This window comes from Spermophilus citellus, assembly GCF_964194105.1.
Source record: "Spermophilus citellus genome assembly, chromosome: 3".
Classification (NCBI taxonomy): domain Eukaryota; kingdom Metazoa; phylum Chordata; class Mammalia; order Rodentia; family Sciuridae; genus Spermophilus; species Spermophilus citellus.
Window position 1 is genome coordinate 231,972,770 of NC_138184.1, and position 19,719 is coordinate 231,992,488.

The following is a 19,719-nucleotide window of genomic DNA, read 5'->3' on the forward strand; positions in this document are numbered from 1 at the left end:
GAGGGGCTCCCTGCAGGGTGGGGTGGGCTCAGGTTTCCTTGGAGAAGGCTCCATCCCTCCCTTCCCTCCCTCCTGCTTAGGCTCAGGGGCTGGTTTCCTCCCAGCTTCTCCACCCCCAGCTTCACGCATGGAATGGACACTTCCCAGGTCCCTCCAGGGAATCCTGGCACCCAGAGATGCAGATCCTTCACCCAGTGTGACTGCTCAGCCGCTGGGGCTCTCAGAGAAGGGCCCAGAATCATCAAGTCAAACCACCAGGAATGTGGCTGGAACAAGCTGGACTAGGTCCCACTGTGAGAGTGTCCCTCCACCAGACCTCTCTTGACAGCACAGTCAGCCAGTGTGGAAGAACACCTGGGGAAGCAGGTCACCCCAGCCCACTGAAAGGCTGCCTGGGGGAGGGAGCCGGGACACTGAGGCCCACATGAAAAGTGCCTAAGAACCCCGTCTGCTGAGAAACACTCACCTACCACAGCAACTCTACCCGGAGGCCCTGGCAGAACCCTGGGACGTCTTTCCCAGGTGACAAGAGCACTGCTGTCAGTCGGTCTCCCTCTCCCTGGGGGCAGCTCACCTGACATGACGGCTCTTCTTAACTGTGCGGACTCTAACGGCAAGGATTTCAGAAAACTCCTCTCTTTGAATCCATTACAATTTCTCCTTCTCTTCTCCTTTTTCTAACAACTTTACCTATTTTTATTGATCACAGGCCTTTTTAACTTTTCTTCACAGAGACCTACAGGACTTGAGGATTTGAAACTACGTGGGGATAGCATGACTTGGATCTCAAAGTGGAAAGATCATCTCGGCACTAAAGTCCCTAAGGCCAGTGCACACAGCTCTCCCAGCTAGACAGCAGCCTGGTTGTGCTGTCTCAGTTCCCTGGACATGGCAGAAGAGAGCTCCTGATCTGGGAGCAGGAAGAGGCCAGGAAGGAGCCCCAATTGCAGCTTTGTGGCAAGGGTACACTAGAGGGTGACCTGAAATAACAACCGGGCAGGCAACGCACTCAGTAAGCCACCCAATGAACAGAGTCGCTGGCCCAGCGAGAGCAAGCAGGAGAACCCAGCTTGCTGCTGTCTGTGGTCCCAAGACAGTGGCCTATGATGTGAGCAATGTTTGCACAGCACTGTATACAGGAAACACCCAGTGCATTCATTCTCTGTGGGCCACTGGCTAACCCTGCTGCCCAGACAAAGGACCACAGAGTCTGTCTTACAGCTCCTCCCTGGGAGTGGGAGTGGGAAGCCTGGAGAATCGGACCCAGGCATTCAGAGAACTTAACCCAGCTCCAAGAAATAGCTACAGACTGCGCTTGCCAGGAAACCAGGTGACAAGAGCCCTGCTGTCATGGGGCCACAGCTTCACCTGCCTCATGCAGGCGTCCATCGGTCCATGAAGGAAGCGCCTCAGAGGAAGTAAAAGCGCCACACTGCATTCACTGCCTGCATCCAAGCATGGTCGCCCGGGTGGCTGGTGAGGAAAGAGCATCAACAGTGGCCCCTGGTGGCCATCTCCAGGCAGCACCAGTCTTTATCCAGACAGACAACAGAGGACCTCTGGCCCTGACTGGGCTGGCGCTGCCATGTACACAGGACGCACATGAACCCAGTGCAATGGGCCAGCGACCAGCTGGGCAAATCGTCAGCCTGTCACAGGGGCATCAGGAGTGACATACACATGGACAGACTCACAGACATTCCCACACAGGCACTTGCAGGCACACACACCTGTGTAACATGCTCGTGTGTGTGCACATGCATAACCATACACAATCACAAGCAGACATTTATACACATGTGCAGATACATTCACACAGAACCATACACACACATGCACACACTTAAACATGTACATGCATTCACACACATGCTCCTTCTCACGTAGGCCCCATTACACACTCACAGGCACACAGACTTAGCTCACGTGGTGCACAGTGTCCCCACATCTGATGTCCACAGGCCCAGACCAGAGACCAGGCCAGTCACCCCACCTACAGGTCAGTGACAAGGCCAGCAACCCCATCTTCAGGGCCTGCGTCAGGGCCAGGGACCCCAGCTATAAAGAGTGATCTGCCTCCACCGTGCAGAGCACTTGGGGCCTTCGTCCTCCAGACCCGACCACTCTTCCATTCCGTACTATCTCCTTCCCAGAGTTCCTCAGGCCCTGCCTGTCTCACCCCCTGTCCCACGCCCTCCAGGCCGGAGCTGCCTTGCCAAGGTCCTTCTGATGTGCAAGTCCTGTAGCCCCAGCGGCTGAGCCTGCCCTGGAAGACCCCTCCCTGCGAAAGTCAGCAGCAGGGAGACTGCGCAGGAATGGAGCAGACCCCCCAGGGCTTCTCACGTGACCCACACTTGAAGGAGCCCATGCACAGCTCCCTCGGAGCCACCAGGCAGGTGGCGACAACAGTTAAGTGCTCCCCAGCTCTTTGTGGAGACGGGAGGCATGCTGTCAGCCAGTCACAACCCTGAGACGGGGCTCTTCCCTGGAAGACCCCACGTGCCTTTCTGCAGGGAGGCTGTCACACACTCCTGTCCTCCAGGGACCTGTGGCAGTCAGAGCACCCAGACTCTGCGCAGACATGCCAGGAGGGCCCAGGGGAACCTGGAAGCCAGCAGCCAAGGGCTTCTGAGGCCCAGGGAAGTAACAGGCACTGGGCTCATAACTCCCCGACCAGATCCAGAGGCTGCTGGGCTTCACCCGAGACAGGATCGTGGGGCAGGACGAGCAGCTCAGTCCTTCATGAGACCTTTGATCAGCCCAGGCCTGTTCATCTGGAAATTCCTTGACTTCCAAGGGTTTCTGTAGACCTGCAGCGACCTGCCACAGAAGGCAGTGAGACAGAGGGACCCTGCAGAGCAGCTGCCAGCACACACATGCACATAGAAAGGGCTGAGGGGCTCGAACTTCAGTTGTTCATGAGCCACGGGGCCACAGCAGTGAGAATGGACCACGTGATCATTTTACTCCTTCTGACACCACGAGGAGGCCACGGCACACAGGGGCGGGGCTGCCCGCCTCTCACAGCCATCAACCTTGCCAGGAGTCACACCCCAGACTCTTCTAAATGGTCGCCGCCTCACCATCCTGGGCTGTCAGAACTAGCGTTCCGGTATTTGGTTAGGAAACGTGGCTGTCAAAGTTACACCAAAGATAGAATGTCTGATTCTGACCCATTTAACAAGATCCTTGTGCCCTTGTGTGTCACCTCTCAACATAGGATTGAGGCCACATATGATTTACCACGGGCTGGTGCTAGGCCAAAGCACATATAATTCAGCCCTTACTCAGACCTAAGTGATACCAACCTCCAAGACCCCTTTCCACTACCGAGAACACTAGGCCCAGAGAGGTGGAGTGACTTACTCATAGTCACACAGCCCAGGGCGGGCAGGCTGGGGCAGAGCCCAGGCTGTTTATCAGTAGCTCACACCACCTGCATCATGGAGGACTGTGTGACTGGCTGCGGGCACCCAGTGGTCCCAATATCAGAAAGCTCAGGAACCTTCACCTGGCAGCTGCTTGGCCTCAGTCCAGGGAAGACAAACTTCTCAGGGATGGTGGGTAAGAGAGAAGAGCACACTGCTCTTTGAGTCTGTGCCTACCACAACCGGGTCTCTGCCCCACCTCTTCCTGGTTCTCCTCCAGCTGCTACGCGTCTCCCTGTGGCTGAGCAGCCCCAAGCCTCAGCACTCGGGGAGAGGGAGCCTCACCAGCAAAAGGGCCCAGGACCCTGTCGTCAAGCCGAGGGAGGAATAGCTCAGACCTCAAGCCACTGAGGCCGAGGCGTTCCCTAGCCTCAGCCGATGCTGACCAACACTGCAGGCCACCACCCCGCGGTTCACTGTGCAAGTCCACAGTGGCCAGCTCCGCTCAGGACTGGGAATCAGGGGCGGGAAGAGATGGTCTCACTGCTCAGCTGCCTCTGTGTTCCCAGAAAGCCATGGCCGAGGCCCTGTGTCCACCCTCCACCACACTCCATCAGAAGACACGTAAGGAAACGTGGGAACTCTGGCCTTGAGAAACGGGCAGGCTACAGTCAAGACAAATGGGGATATTTAAAAAGGTAACCATTTAAAAAGCATCTCAGAACAAACATAAAATAACATAACCACAAAGATTAAAAACTTCCATGCATCAAGGACACTGCTAACAGAAGAAAAGCAGCCCAAGGACGGGAGGAGACATCTGCAGATCAGACCTGATATCTATAAAGGTGTGATCCATAAAGAACTCCTACAATTCCACAAAACCAACTTGCTTTAAGAAAGGGCAAACGGCATCTCTCCAGAGAAGATATGAAAACAGCCACATGAAGAGGTGCTCAACGTCACTGACATGAGGGAAACAGAAATCAGAACCACTAGACACCACCTCCTCCATAGCAGGCTACGTCAAAAAACCAGAAACAGCAAGTGCGGCAAGGGTGGAGAGCCGAGCCCCGGAGCCCTGCTGGAAGAGCCTGAGATGGGGCAGGGGGAGCCACCGCCCCCTCAGGCCAGCCTGCCATGGCTCCTGTTCCCGGCAGCAGGCCCAGCAGCCCTGGCAGGGCGACAGATGTCCGCATGGGGCCCCACCGCCGCTGGACCACAGCGACAACTGCTCTCAGGAAACAGGTTTTGACCAGGGTCTAACACTGCATTTCCAGTCACGAGAATGAGTTAAAATTCATGTCAGTCCACACTCGTGGACACACGCTGCACACCCACATGCCCCAAGACAAGACCCAGAGTTCACAATGCAGGGAAGGCCAGCCCCACACACCTCAGCCAGACACCTGCACCAGTGCCCCCACACACCCAGATACACCCACCGAGGAGCCAGCCCCTGCTGCGGGGAATTCGAGGCAACCCACAGCAGAGGGCAGGGCCAAGTCCCAAGGGGCTCAGACTGTGCAGACAGGTGACAATGACAATCCACACCGGCACAAAGGAAGCCACTCCCAGGCTGAGGTCGGCCTCAGCACTGGGGAAGTACAGGATGGGCCTCCACAGAGCTCTCCTCTGATGACCACTGGCTCCAGCCACAGCACCAGGACTGCTTTGCAGCCAGACGGGGGAGGCTCCTCCGTGGAGGATGCTCATAACCCTGCCCTGCCCAGAACCTGACTCAATAAATGGGTTTGGATGAGATGCCACAGTGTTCAGAACTGTACAGGCTCAGAAAGCCAGGCCTCCCTAGCTCAGGAAGAAGCAAAGCCGACAGAGGAGGAGGCCCCAGGTGGTCAGCTGAGAATGCCAGGCTCAGCAGGAACCTTCCACTCTAGTTCAACTGCAGAGAACCATAGCTGGAGGCACAGGACCTGGGCAGCAGATGTGGACATGCCCCTTCCACCTTCAGCAGGCAAGCAGGACAGGAGGGAGTGGCACCCGTGAAAACTGGGCACTGCCTCACACGGCAGCTCCACCGGGGACCGTCCACCACCTGGGATCAGCAGCACAGCTCTCTGCCGAGAGCATGCAGCCAAGGCTCCACTGTGTGCAGAGGGAAGGCCGGCCCCAAGCCAGGGGAGAGCCAGCTGCCTGCCTGGAAATGTCATAGCGCCAACAGAGCCCACCTCGAGGCAGACAGGCCTGGGAGCCATCCCCAGGGAGCCTGTCAGCCAATGTGTACGGGACCTCGATGACATGAGCAGCCACCTGCCCTCAGGCTGGACTCTCCTGCACAAGTGAACTGGGGGCAAAGGCACTTCCTGTGGCTTTTCCAGTGTCCCTGGGAGAAACGGGGCACCTGCTCTTTGGGGGGCACAGTTCTCCACTGTGAGGTCCCAGGATGCTGGCCATCTGACACCTGCTCACTTGCAGTGTGACCCATTAAAACACAAGAGGTGCAGGATGAGTGGGGCAGCTGCGGGTCCTCTGACTCCCACCTAAACCCCCTTCAGTGTCTGGTTGGCTTCAGGCACTCGCGATGCTGGGTGCCGACCCTCAGCCAGGCCTGCCCAGGGTCCTTTCCTCCTTTGCACTAGATCCTAAGGCCCTGTGATGGCTGCAGATGCGGATCCAGGTCACCACACTACTCCTGGGCCTCCTGCATCCACAAGGCAAAGGGTCAGATAGTGCTGGCCAAATGGACTTCTGGGAGATCAGGAACAACCACAGCCTCCCAGACAGACTCGGCACACGCGTGCCTATGGGAAGGAGGGCTGCTCCAGGCAGGGTCCACGCCACTGTGTCCCTGGGGAGCTCTGGGGTCCCTGCAGCACATGGCATGGCTTTTCCATGGGCTTCCTGATGCCCCAGAATGTGGCTTTCCAGGTTCTCGAAAGGTGGCCAGCAAGGTGGACCTGTGGCTTCCCAGCATCCCGTGGAGAAGCGTGGCACCCGCTCTCCTGGGCACTGCTCTCCACTGTGAGCAGACGCTGTGCCCAAGACCCTGACCATCTGGCACCTGCTCACTGCAGTGGGACCCAGTGGGACTTCCAGTTGGTCCTCCCCTAAAGGGCTCCCAGACTGTGCTGGATCTGGGGGTAGTGGCTCTGGCCTAGTCATCTGGTTGTTCCACACGGGCCCCAGGGACAAAGGCAGCCCCATGGTGAGCACGCTGGCCTGGCTCCACACCCTCTGGCAGATCAATGTCCCTGACCAGCCCCTCCCTGCAGGGCAGCTTCGTGAGGTTCATGTTCCGGCACACGGGCCTGGAGACCTTTGCCCAACACACATTAAGGCTGGGCATCAGGATACAAAGAGGACAGTTCTGTCCCAAGGCACCCTGACCCACGCCTGCCACCACTTGTCTTTAGCTCCGGGGCCAAAGGTTTGGGCACTGAACAGTGACAGCATTTCAGAACATGCTGTCCCCACCACTGGACTGCCAGAGACATGCGAGGTCCTGAGCCCCATCCCCAGCTGACTGCGGCCCTGCCCACTCCCACACAGGCCACTGTCCAGGCTCCTCAGTCCTTGCTGCAGGCCAGAGGGGAGCCTCACTCACCTCACTGGCCCCAGCTCAGGTGAGAACCCAAGACTCAGCATCAGGTTTAGCCTGCCTTGTGACGGAAGGCAAAAGGCACAACTGCACTGCTTCTTCAGGGGCCCGAGTCACGTGAGCCCACCAATGCACAGTGCCCAGGAGCTGGCGAGCCGATCGCCTGTGGTGCCCATGGAGAAGAGCCAGCCCCGTGGAGCCACTTCAGAACCACATTCACCCACTACAAGTGAAAGCTCTGCTCGGGCACACCGGGACCTCCTGCTCTCTCACGAACACGACTCTCAGGAATTGTGCAGGACTTTGGGAAGAACCCTCACCACCTGAGGACAGAGCATTGGGTGGGATGCACAGGGGCCTTGGTGCTCCTTCCCCCTTGGGGCCTGGAGCCCTTGAGAAAGGCAGGCGAGGTCTACACCCTGTTTGGCCCCAAACTGGCTCCCCTCCAGGGCCTGGCAGGTCTGGCCCACACCTGGGTTCCCTCATGGTGCCCAACTGTGGGACCCAGGTCTAAGCCACGCCCAGGGCAAAGGCCACAGGCCACCCCTGCTTTCCCATCACGGCATGCACACCAAAGCCAGCAGAGCCGCTCCAGCCAGAGGAGCTGGGTTCTCCCTGGGAGAGTCAGCTGCCTGTGAGTGACCAGGCAGGAGGAGCTGCTCGGGAACTCTCCCTTCATCCAGGACAGATGGATCCCTGCCCAGTGCAGGCACTGCTGCTGGCCCGCAAAGGCAGAACGTTAGCAGCAGAGCAGAGCTGCAGGACGCTGTGCTCCTCAGGCACCAACGCAGGCCGTCGCTCAAGCAGCAAATGCTCAGTGTGGAAAGAAAGGTGCTCAGGGCTGCCCCCGTCCCAGCACCTGAGAGATAGTGTGAGTGCACCGCCCAGCCCAGCTCTGATGTTCTTCTAGAAGGCCTGAACAGCCGGAACAGCCCTGGCTTTCCCGGGGCAGTGGCCAGCCCTGACGCACACGAGGCTAAGCCATCCTATGGAGGCCTCAAACTGTGCTCAGAGCCCACTACTGGCTCCTCACCTTGGCAACCAGGTCCAGCAGCTAACTGGGCCCAGTACCTGCAGAGGACCACTTGGGAGGCTAGTGTTGGCGATCAGAATACATATCGACTGGCCCAACAAATCGCACCTGATCCTCCAAGTCTTCACCTCCCTGCAAGCACACGCTCTTGGAGTCAAAGGCAGCTTCTTTCCTATGGCCCCGTGCAGCTCAGTGCACGCAGCAAACTTTCAACCTTCCTGAGCAGCATCAGGCTCACTCCCGCCCTCCTCCTGGTCCTGGATACCCAGCAGCTACCTGGCTACAGACAGGCACCCTAGGACTGCATCTTCCTCCCAAGCAGGTCTCCCAACAGTGGGTCACACAGTTACTGTTAGAATAACCAGGATCTTACTGAGAGTTAAAGAGAACAGCACCATGAATTGTGTTTAGGCCCTTTCCCTTTACAAGTGGCACACCTAGGTCCTGAGGGATGTGGTGGCCTACCCTGGTCCTACTGCCTTCGGGGGACACCCCCTGCCCTGTGGCACCATCAGATGCAGCTGCAGCTCTGGAAGGTTTGTGACACACCCTGATTCCTTCTACGAGAAAACAAAGCCGCAAAACCCAGGCTGGGTCATGACTCCGCTTCTGCACACCCGGGCACCACTGTGATTGCAGACACAGGCTCACCTGCTGCCTGAGTCCTGTTAAAGACAACTGAGGTGACACAATGTCCAGTGGGCCAAGGAGGGTGGCTTCAGGTCCCAGCTGTCACAGCTCTGCTCTGCCATCCTGGGTGAACTGCTCCACTTCTCTGTTTCCTGAAGTAAGACCACTGCACTAGGCATTCCCTACGGTCCTTTCTAAGCAGACGCTCTGTTGGCATGGAAACAGGGGGACAGAATGACTGTGCCTGGGTTTTCTGAGCTGTCAACACTGACCACCTCCATCACATTATCAGAGTGTCCCTGGCCAGCTCTGGTCATTGCACGTGCGCGCGCGCGCACACACACACACACACACACACACTCAGTGCCATCCATCCACTTATGTCCAAACAGCTGAGAAGGTGACACAGCTGCTTGTACTACTTGAGAGCCACCAAGAATGGGACAGCAGGGACCCAAAGTGCGATGGGGTTCTTCTTAGGAGCCAAATCAAGTTCTGCAGAACTTCCCTGCCCACTCCCGGGGCCCCATACCACCTCCCAGGTGACCAGGCAGGCAGCACGGAGGTGGGGGAGTGGAAGGTGACAGGTGGGACGGGGAACCCGCTGCCCCTTTCCCCCGTGTTCTGTTCTGGGAGCTCGAGGCAAGAGCTCTGCGGCCTTTGGGGGAGGCCACTCTTCCCCTCCCACTCCACTGTGGATCCATCCGTCTCTTGGTTCTCTCCCCTCCGCCTCCTTGTTGAAAGTCGAGCCCAGCCAGCAGCCACCATGCACACCGTCAGCTTGGTCTGCCCAGATGCCCACACTGCCCTTGACGAGGGCCAGCCTGCCTCTGCATGGCACCCTCTGCTGGGACACACGGCACCCGAGGTACAGAGAAGGCAGAAGGCTCAGCAGAGCTCCTGTTCGCCAAGGACACGGTACCTCACAGCTGTGCGAGGAAGAGGCAGAGAGCGACTTCTCTTCAAAACCTGACTCCGTGGAGGAGCAGCTTCTGGGGACCAACCCAACCCTGTCACAATCACCATCGAAACTTGTGGGAAGAGTCGAGAAATGCAGGGCCAGAGGAGTTGGGCTGGCTCTGCCATGAACAAGCTGTGTGACCCTGCTGTGGCAGCTCAACCTCTCTGGATTTCAGGGTTTATTTTTTCTGAAAATAACAGTAGAAACAAATGACCTTAACATCCATGGACCTATACAAACAACCAAAAACAGTGAAGATTTCAGGACAGGGCAGAGAGGATGTGCCCAGGACTTGTGGGTAGACAGCTCTGGGTCTTGGGCCCAGGGGCAGGACTTGCCCACAGCTAACTCACACACTAAAGGGAGAGAGGATCTGACTCTGGAAACGAAGTGATTGCCCAGGACAGGAAGAGCTGGCACTGTCAGCCCTCGATGAGCTCAGGCTGCACTCATGCTCCCCAGGGGTCACCCTGCTGTCCAGCAGATGGAGCCTCCTTGTACATGCAGCCAGCCTGGCCGTGCGCTCTGAGGCAGGGCTGCAAGGTGGCAGGACTGGCCTCCTGAGCTAGCGCTCCACCTGCTGCGGGCTCAGAACCCCTTTGCCCAGGCAGCGCACCTGTCAGGCCTGTAGGTGTGAAGATGAACCCTGGAAAGGGGGAGAGGGGCTCACATGGAGCCATCTCCCTGTAAGCACCGCATGGCCCGGCGGGTAACCAGCTGCCCACCAGCCCACCACCCCAGCCCTGTGCAGGACAGACCACCATACCTGCCCCGCACACAGCCAAGATCAGAGTGGCACGTGGTCTGTGGCCTCACCTTGCTGACAGTGGCTGTCACTCACCTACCTATTCTACCCACTCAGTGCCGTGGCCACCTTAGAGAGAGGGAAGAGGGAGGTGGGCCTGGCTCCCAGCCGGCTCTAATGCAGGCCCCCACTCGACTCTCTAGCTCTGTCTCTGTGTCCCCCCCGTTCTGTCTTTATCTCTGCCTCTCCACCCTCAACTCTCTTTCCCTGTCCCCTCTTTCTCCATTTCTTTCTGCCTCTGTGTGTGTCTCTGTTCCCACTCTCTCCCCCTCCATCTACCCAGCTCCCTTTCAACATCTCTGTCTCTATCTCTGTATCTCCTTCTGCCCCTTATCTCCCCCAATCTCTGTCTCTGTGTCTCTCCCTGTCTTTGTGTCCATGTCTGTCTCTTCCTCTTGCTCTGTCCCCTGTTTCTGCCTCCCCTCGTCTCTGTCTCTGTATCTCTCTCCCTCCCTCCCTCCCTCCCTCTCTCCCTCCCTCTCTCCCTCAATCTGACCACTCCCAGACTCAAGGCCGCCCTCTGCAGGGAAGGCCTCCAGGTCTGCGTTCCCAGGTTGCTGGACAGCAGAGAGGCTGGCCCAGCCCAGCTCGCCTGGCCTACCTGCTCCCAGCAGAAACTTGGGAGAAGGTCTTGAAGCCCTCTGGGAGGCAGACTGAGACCGCCCCTTCCCTGGTCATGAAGCTGGTGGGAGCAATATGAACACGTGTGGCTGGGGAAGCGCAGGTGGGAGGGTCGTGACTGACACGCCACTTCAGGAAGACAGCAAGAGAGGGCTGCAGGCTCCTGCTGCCCTGGAGCCTCCAGGGGCTGCGTGGGGAGGCTGGGCCTCTGCTCCCTCTTGAAGGTACCATGCACACAAGAGGTGGAGGCTGCATTCCCCCAGCCTTGGACACACCCCAGGCAGCTACTGGGTGCCCTCCTGAGGCCTGGGTGAAAGCAGCCCCCAGAGCCCGAGGCCCCCCGCAGGGTCCCCAGCTGACTGCCACCCTGTGACAGACGTGGGTGCAGCCATGCTGCCATCCCGGGCCCTGGGAGCTCCTGCTTTGGTGTACGCTTGCCATGAAGAAGCAGAACAGGGGGCCCCAGGGCTAGGGAGTCGGCACTCGGGCACAGAGCTTTGGTTTGGGAGGATGAGAATGTTCTGGAGACGGATAACGGTGAGACTGCATAACTGCGCAGATATGCTTACTTCGTGTCAAATACAATGCTTCAAGAAGTCTGGGATATAAAGCTGTAAGAGAGGAAGTGGCCATGGATCCTGGACCATGGAGGACAGGGACAGCCAGAGGCTCCACAGCCAGGCTACCTGCAGGCCTCTGCTCCAGACCACAGTCGGCACTAAAAAATCGTCAAAATGAACATCTTTAACTACTGCATTGCAACCAGGACTATTTAAAAACCAAGCCTCAGCAAAGAAGCTGACAAACATTAATGAGTAGTAACACACACATGGTACTAGAAATGAGGGATAAAGAAAGCAATTTACTTAAAATTAAAATGATTAAAAATGGCAGCCAATATGCGAGTCCGAAGCCTCAAGAAAGACCAATTGTGTGACCAGACCTCTGAGTCAGGAGTCTCTGGCCAAAGCTTTCCTTCTGCAAGAGCTTTGGACAGACGTCAGCCTGCCACCCAGGCCATCCCAGGTGTGAGAGAGACAGCAGCCTGCCACCCAGGCCATCCCAGTATGAGAAGTGAAGAGTCTATACCATTCCCCTCATTGGACATCTCATGGGCACAGTTCTCAGGAGAGATCCCTCTGAGGGGGACATGATATGCGTCCACCCACTCCAAGGGTGACCTAATGGGCGCATGTCCCTCCACACCTAGGTCCCAGATCAGCTTAATGGAGAAGGAACCGGAAAAACCACCTGGTTCATTCTTTCGGCTCATCCTCACCATCTAGTCTCCTCTTAGCTCTGAGCTCCAGGTCACTTTGGGGGAGAGCCGGTCACAGAGCCCTGCCTTCTCCTTCAGACCTGTCCTCAGCAGGCCTGGTGCCCAGCAGGTGCAGACTGTTGTGACCCTCCTGGGGCTCCTCACAGTGGGCAGTCTAGAGGGCCAGACCCCAGCACCAGCTCCCTGTGTCACTCAGCCTGGAGGCTCTCTGGCTCTCCACGGGCCCTGGACCCTGACTCCGTGACTCACCTGCTCACTGCTGGAGTCTTGGGCTCAGGCCCGTTCCCTGTTGGTGCTGGTTTCTTTCCGCCATCTCTGGGTCATCAGTCTTCCTGAATCTGTGCCGCTCTCTGCCCAGACCCCTTGGGTACGGGGGCTCCGCTCTCACAGGAGGGCACCGTCCAGACCCCTGTGGCCACTCAAAGTCTGCCAACCAACGCGCCAGCCGTTTTGCTAAGGGTCTCCGCAACTCAGATTGGTCACATGGTTTCCTCCCAAGAACACAAACACACCCGCATGGAAAGAACTGCAAGGTCACCGTGACAAGTGGGGACCTTCCAGAAGGCCAGGGTAGAGCTGGGCCAAAGTGCCCAGCAGCAAGCCAAGAGCTCTCCTAACTGACAAAGGAGAGAAGGGCCAAGCCTCGAGAGGGTGGATAGGCAGGTGACCAAAACTGGGCTAAGCAGATGGGACTACAGGACAGGAGATGACCCCATGTGGGCACACACACAACCCACTCTCACACTACAGCGATGTGACTTCCGTCTGACACCGAGTTCTACTTCCTTGAAGCACATGGAAGGCTGAAAGATCATTCAGTCAATAACATTCTAGCCAACGGAAGTTAGGAGGCAAACGGATCATTTAAGGCCAACAAAAACCTCTTAATCATCCAAACAATCACAAATCTGCCCGCCAAGTAAGAGAGTGGTTAAGAGCTTCCATCTTGATTTTATATTCAGTTACATCTAAGCAGGAACATTTTTCTGGTTTATAACAGTAAATCAATTTTTAAACATCTCCCAGGATCTAAGACCAGCAGTAAAAAGGCAGAGACACATGCAAGTTTGATGGTGGTGCACATACAAAAGCTGGGCGCATGCTCAATTAGACATCAAAGTGCTCACCCAGGGCCTGACCCCATCCCGGCACCAGGGCTCCGCTCTCACAGGAGGGCACCATCCTTACCCAAGGGGTCACAGGCCTACTCCCCCTCTCTCCCCACAGTCACGTCCACTCTAAAGACCTTCCTACCTGAGCAGCTGTCCACACAGCCTGAGGAAAGGACAGCAGCCACAGGCACCACGGAGGCAGAGCTGTGGCCCAGGGTTGCGGGTCTGTGCTTCCCACGTGAGGCCAAGTGTGCACGCCTCCATACACACACATCCTCCCCTAAAACGTGGCCAGGTGAAGGGTTTCTTCTAAACTGTCCCAATAAATAGCCTTCACTCTTTGGATGTAATCTGCAAAAATTCCTTATTCAAAAAAATGCCCACAACTCAGAGCTAGAAGACATACAGGTGGACAATGACCCTTCAGGTGCTGCAGGGGCCACTCTGTCCAGCAAAGTCTCACCGATTAGGACTGTCACTGGGGCCCCTCCAGAGCTAAGAGGGCCACCGTGCCCTCAGCAGGCCTCACCAGCACTTATGAAAACCGGCTTTAAGCCCTTTACCATAGCGAGGGTGCACTCTCCTCCCTCCCTTCTCTTCCCTTCCCTCCACTCCCTCCACTCCTCCTCCCTTCCTCCCCCCTTCCTGCTCACAAAAGGAATCACATGAGGCCTATTCCTGACACCAGGCTCTGATCAATCAACTGGAGAGACAGAAGTGGCACGAGCTCTGGCAAAGTGCATGCACTTGAACCCACCAGTACGGCATGAGTGGGGTCACAGGGAACCAGAGCATTATCAGGAGGAGCGTCAGTGCAGACAGGAGCTGTCAATCCCCTGCAGCTTGGAGACAATGAGGGAAGAGTGGACTTCTCAAGTGACCTGACCTCCAAGTCCTGGTGGGGACAATGGAGCTTCCACTTCCACAACAGAGAGCCAGACAGCACACATGCGGAGGGCCTCCTGCTCCCTGTCCTGGCAAAGGACAGCCACATGGGCACAGTCTGCAGTTCCCCCAACACTTGCCCAAGGAAAATGAAAACCTGGGTCTCCACCAAGAACCCTGTGGGCACGTCCACAGCAGCTTCTTCCCAATGGCTGAAAACAAGATGATGAAATGTCCATCAGCAGAGAAAAGGCTTTTAGATGTGGCATCGAAATGGCAAAACCCAGGCCCAGTTGTAAAATGAAATCACAGGAGCATCATCATGAGGGACCGGATCCTGGGGGAGGGTCAGTTCCCTGCCCCTCGGTCGGCCTTTCTTCATTAGCTGTGACGGCCTGCTTAGTCAGTAAGCAACCTCCAGATTATAGGGTATCGATGAATAAGGTGAGGTAAAATTACAGGAAAAGGAAGGTTAAGCTACTCGGGTAAGGAGTACTTAAAGGACTTGGCCTAAGTAACTCCATTTTAAACAGAAACCATCTTGGGGCTGGGGTTGTGGCTCAGCGGCAGAGCACTCCCCTAGCAAGTGCAAGGCCCTGGATCCTCAGCACCACATGAAAATAAATAAATAAAAGAAAGGTGTTGTGTCCAACTACAATGAAAAAAAATATTAATAAAACAAAGAAAAAACCATTTCATTAGAGTGGGCAGTTAACCTCATAAAGAAACTTTAATTGTTGCAACCCCTGCCCACAGGGCAAATGTCAAGGCCACCCCTAACTGGAAAGTCCCCAAAGCTCATAACAGACACTTGCAACACTGGAACAGTCCATCTAATCACTGATTTCAGCTTCTGTAAGGAGCTGGCTTTGGACCCCAGCTTGCCTGCTCTGGGCAATTGCAGACCCACTACACAAGGGGGAAGCGCTTTTGTCTTTAAAAGGCTTGTGGACATGGAGGTGGGCACTGCACCCTGAACAGCATCTAGCTGGGCAGTCACCAGCCGCTAAATAAACACTCTCCAATCTGGACAAAGTTCCGACTGAGGGTGTTTTCTGAGGCCCACAACATGACCATCGGTCCCTGCGTTTTGGAGTGTAAATAACTTGTCTCTGGCAGTCTGACCACTCCCTTGTGAAACGCAAACACCCCTGTGGAATGCTGCAGACACACGGGTAGAGGTTTATTGGATCCTGTGAAAGGAGCTGGTTTTTCTCATCGCTCTTTGCTCCTGTAAACATGCTTCCCACTGGAAACTACCCACAAGGCCTTCTGTCATCAGACTACAAATTCTATGGCACCAAGTAGCCTACAAGTGTTTGAGAAACTGTGGTGAGTGCTCAGAGTTTGGAGTTTGTTCTCCTGTGTGCCCGCCAGCCTAAAATAAAGTTGAGTTCTCCTTCTCCCAAGTGCCGCTTGCTGCTTCTCAGCCAGCCAGTTTCCATCAACAGTGCTGTGCACACCATGGAATACCACTCAGCCATAAAAACCAACCTGGACACACGCGCCAATGTGCATAGATCTCTCAGGCTGGTCACCGGGCTGAGGCAGAAGCAGAAGGCACGTGGGAGAGGCAGCTCTGAGGCAGAACAGACTGAGCATGGGATGAAATGCCCAGGCACCGTTGCTGGGCGCTGTGGTTTGACAATAAAAGGCAGATGAATACCAGGTTGAGGTGATCGCCTCTGTCTGCCAGAGGTGGGCTAAGTGGTGCCTGCATTTACCACAACTCCTGGAATTAAATGCAAAAGACCTTCAGATTGCCACTCCACACAAAACCTAACTGGGGAAAATCTCACAATAAAGGGTGGCGCTAATTCCTTCCCACTTAAAAACACAGAGCCTGGTAGCGGCCTGAGAGTGGACAGGGGCAAGAAGCCTGTGTTTACAGAGAAGGCACACGCTCACTGCCCTGCTCGCTGCGTGCAGGAGGAGTGGGCTCTTCAGCCAGCAGACAAGGAAGAGACACACACCCGGGGACTTCGGCTCTCACCTGCCTTCCACTCGCCAGAATCCACAGCTCACTGGCAGGGCGCCTACTGTGGTGCTTCATTTGACAACACCCACAGAGCACCCAGGAGACTGCACAACCCAGGTTAGGTGAACACAGCCCCAAAGTGGACAACCGAGCCTCTGCAGGACACCCATGCTCTAGGTACAGGAAACAGCAGGCCCTGGTAAGGCTAAGCCCTTACTGTCAGGGATCCAATGAGATCCCGCCTCCTTCTAAGCCCGGTAGACTTTAAATCCATTAGGCCCAGGACTGTCCCTGAGAGAAGCACAGGAACATGGTGACGAAGGGGAGACACTGGTGGTATGGGCTCCAGCCAGCACGCGTTCAAGAGGAATCCAGCCAATGAATGAAGGGTAGGACTTAGAACAAGTACCCTACAGGGCTGGGTCCTGGTGGAGACACACAGACATGTAGTGGATCCTTCCAAAAGCCAGAGAGCCCTCGTGAAGGTGCTGGTGTGCGTTGGTCACCTGTGGGACACAGCAGGGTAGAGGAAAGTCCCCGGCCTGTGATCTGCTGTCCCCTTCTGGTAAGTCAATGCCTGGAAACATTGTGGAGACTCACCTGCATTCACTCGTGCCCTGCCAGGGAGGAGCCCTGTGGGTACGAAATGGGGGAAGGAAGAGGTGGCCCAGCAAGACCACCGGGTGGAGGTGGCTGGAGGGCCCAGTGAGGATGCTGGTGTGCCTCCCAGGCGGTTCCCACTGAAGGACTTGGCCAGGAATGACCAAAAGGGGAGGCTGGGGTCAGCAGCAGGGCACCCCAGGACCTGCCTTCACAGGAGAGCCGGCTGGGGCAGGCCAACAAAGGCTGTCCCTTACACACGCTTGTGCCAAGCAGCCGAGGAAGGAGGAGAGAGAGAGTGTGTAAGGGAAGGGAAAACTGAGGGAGATGTCAAGAGGCTGAAGCAGTCAGGGCAAGACGGCTAATGAGGAGAGGGACAGGGCCAGCACAAAGGAGCCCGGAGAGGGTCTCCCGATGAGGTCAACTCCTCTTGGCCAGAGTGCTGGTGGACACAGTCAGCAGACATTCCCATACTTGTGCTCCTAAGCCAGGGATCCAGGAGAAAAAGTAACAGGCTGGCGGGGGACAGGAGGGGAGGGACCGTCAGTGTAGACTATGAATGACCGGGTCAGGAAGATGGGAGCTGACTCAAAAGAAATGATCCTAATACCTCCAGAGCACATGCCCTCCTCCACCTGCTGCCGGTCACCTGCCCCCAGGGAACCGTGACTCCCTGCCAGAAGTTGCTGATACATACCCCGGATGGCTCCGTCCTTTAAATACAACTTTTTGCTCTTACGTCAGAATTTCTCAGGTGTTCAGTCTTTGGCCCTGGAGAGCTGGACTGGAACCTGACTCCACACTGGAATCACCTCTGGAGTTCCCCCGAGACGGTCTTTGAGGTAAGCTCCTCTGCACACACCCCACATCTTTCTTTTTCTACTGTTTTAATTTTTTATTCTGATTTGTTATATATGACAGCAGAATGCATTATAGGTCATATTACACATAGAAAGCACAGTTTGTCGTATCTCTGCTTGTATACAAAGTGCATCACACCATTCGTGCTTCATACATGGACCATCTCATTCCACCCTCATTTCTACTCCATGGCCCCTCCCTTCCCCTCCCACCCCTCTGCCCTATCTAGAGTTCATCTAATCTTCCCATGCTCCCCCTCCCAACCCCACTATAAATCAGCCTCCTTATATCAGAGAAAACATCAGTATTTGGTTTTTGGGGATTGGCTAACTGCACTTAGCATTATGTTCTCCAACTCCATCCATTTATCTGCAAATGCCATGATTTTATTCTCTTTTACTGCTGAGTAATATTCCATTGTGTGTATATGCCACGGCTTTTAATCTATTCATCCACTGAAGGGCATCTAGGTTGGTTCCACACTTTAGCTATTGTGAATCATGCTGCAAAAACACTGATGTGGCTGTGTCCCTGTAGTATGCTGTTCTTAAGTCCTTTGGGTATAGACCAAGGAGAGGGATAGCTGGGTCAAAAGGTGGTTCCATTCCCAGTTTTCCAAGAAATCATATCGGTTGCACCATTTTTCAGTCCCACCAGCAGTATATGAGTGTGCCTTTTCCCCCACATCCTCACCAACACTTACTGTTTGACTGGAATGAGATAAAATCTTAGTTTTGATTTGCATTTCTCTAATTGCTAGAGATGTTGAACATTTTTTCATATATTTGTTGACTGATTACATATCACCTCTGAGAAGTGTCTGTTCAGTTCCTTGGCCCATTTATTGATTGGGCTATTTTTTTTTTTTTTGGTGTTTAGCTCTTGAGTTCTTTATATACCCTGGAGATCAGTGCTCTATCTGATGTGCAAGTGGTAAGAATTTTTCACAAGCTGTGGGCTCTCTATTCACCTCACTGGTTGTTTCTTTTGCTGACAAGCTTTTTAGATTGAATCCATCCCATTTATTAATTCTTTATTTTAATTATTGCACTATAGGAGTCTTATTAAGAAAGTAGGGGCCTAATCTGATATGATGGAGATTTGGACTTACTTTTTCTTCTATTAGATGCATGGTCTCTGGCTTAATTACTAGGTCCTTGATCCACTTTGAGTTTTCTGCATGGTGAGAGGAGTTTGATTTCATTTTGTTGCATATGGACTTCCAGTTTTCCCAGTACCATTTGTTGAAGAGGCTATCTTTTCTTCAATGCATGTTTTTGGTGCCTTTCTCTAATAGTAAGATAACTGTAATTATGTGGGTTGGTCTCTGTGTCCTCTGTTCTGTACCATTGGCCTATGAGTCTATTTTGCTGCCAATACCATGCTGTTTTCGTTACTAGTGCTCTGTAATATAGTTTAAGATCTGGTATACTGATGCGACCTGCTTCACTCTTCTTGCTAAGGATTGCTTTAGCTATTCTGGGTCTCTTATTTTTCCAGATGAATTTCATGACTACTTTTTCTATTTCTATGTTTTCTATTTCTTTGGTATTTTGATTGAAATTGCATTAAATCTGTATAATGCTTTTGGTAGTATGATCACTTTGACAATATTAATTCTGCCTATCCAAGAACAAGGGAGATCCTTCCGTCATCTAAGGTCTTTCTTCTTCCATTTCTTTCTTTAGTGTTCTGTAGTGTTACTGGTAGAGGTCTTTCACCTCTTTTGTTAAGTTGATTCCCAAGTATTTTACTTTTTTTGAGGCTATTGTAAATGGGATAGTTTTCCTTGTTTCCCTTTCAGAAGATTTGTCACTGATGTACAGGAATGCCTTTGATTAATGGGTATCGATTTTGTATCCTGCTGCTTTGTTGAATTCATCTACTAGTTCTAGAGGTTTTCTGGTGGGATTTTCTGGGTCGTCTAGGTATAGAATCATATCGTCAGCAAATAGTGCCAAGTTGAGTTCTTCTTTTCCTATCTGTATCCCTTTAATTTCTTTCATCTGTCTAATTGCTCTGGCCAG

The 19,719-nt window shown here is 54.5% G+C and overlaps 1 protein-coding gene across 1 annotated transcript in view; it reads right to left on the reverse strand.

Annotated features, from left to right (window-relative positions):
* Positions 1-19,719, reverse strand: part of PTPRN2 (protein tyrosine phosphatase receptor type N2) — a 944,635-nt gene that overhangs the window by 747,502 nt on the left and 177,414 nt on the right. The window lies entirely within an intron of this gene.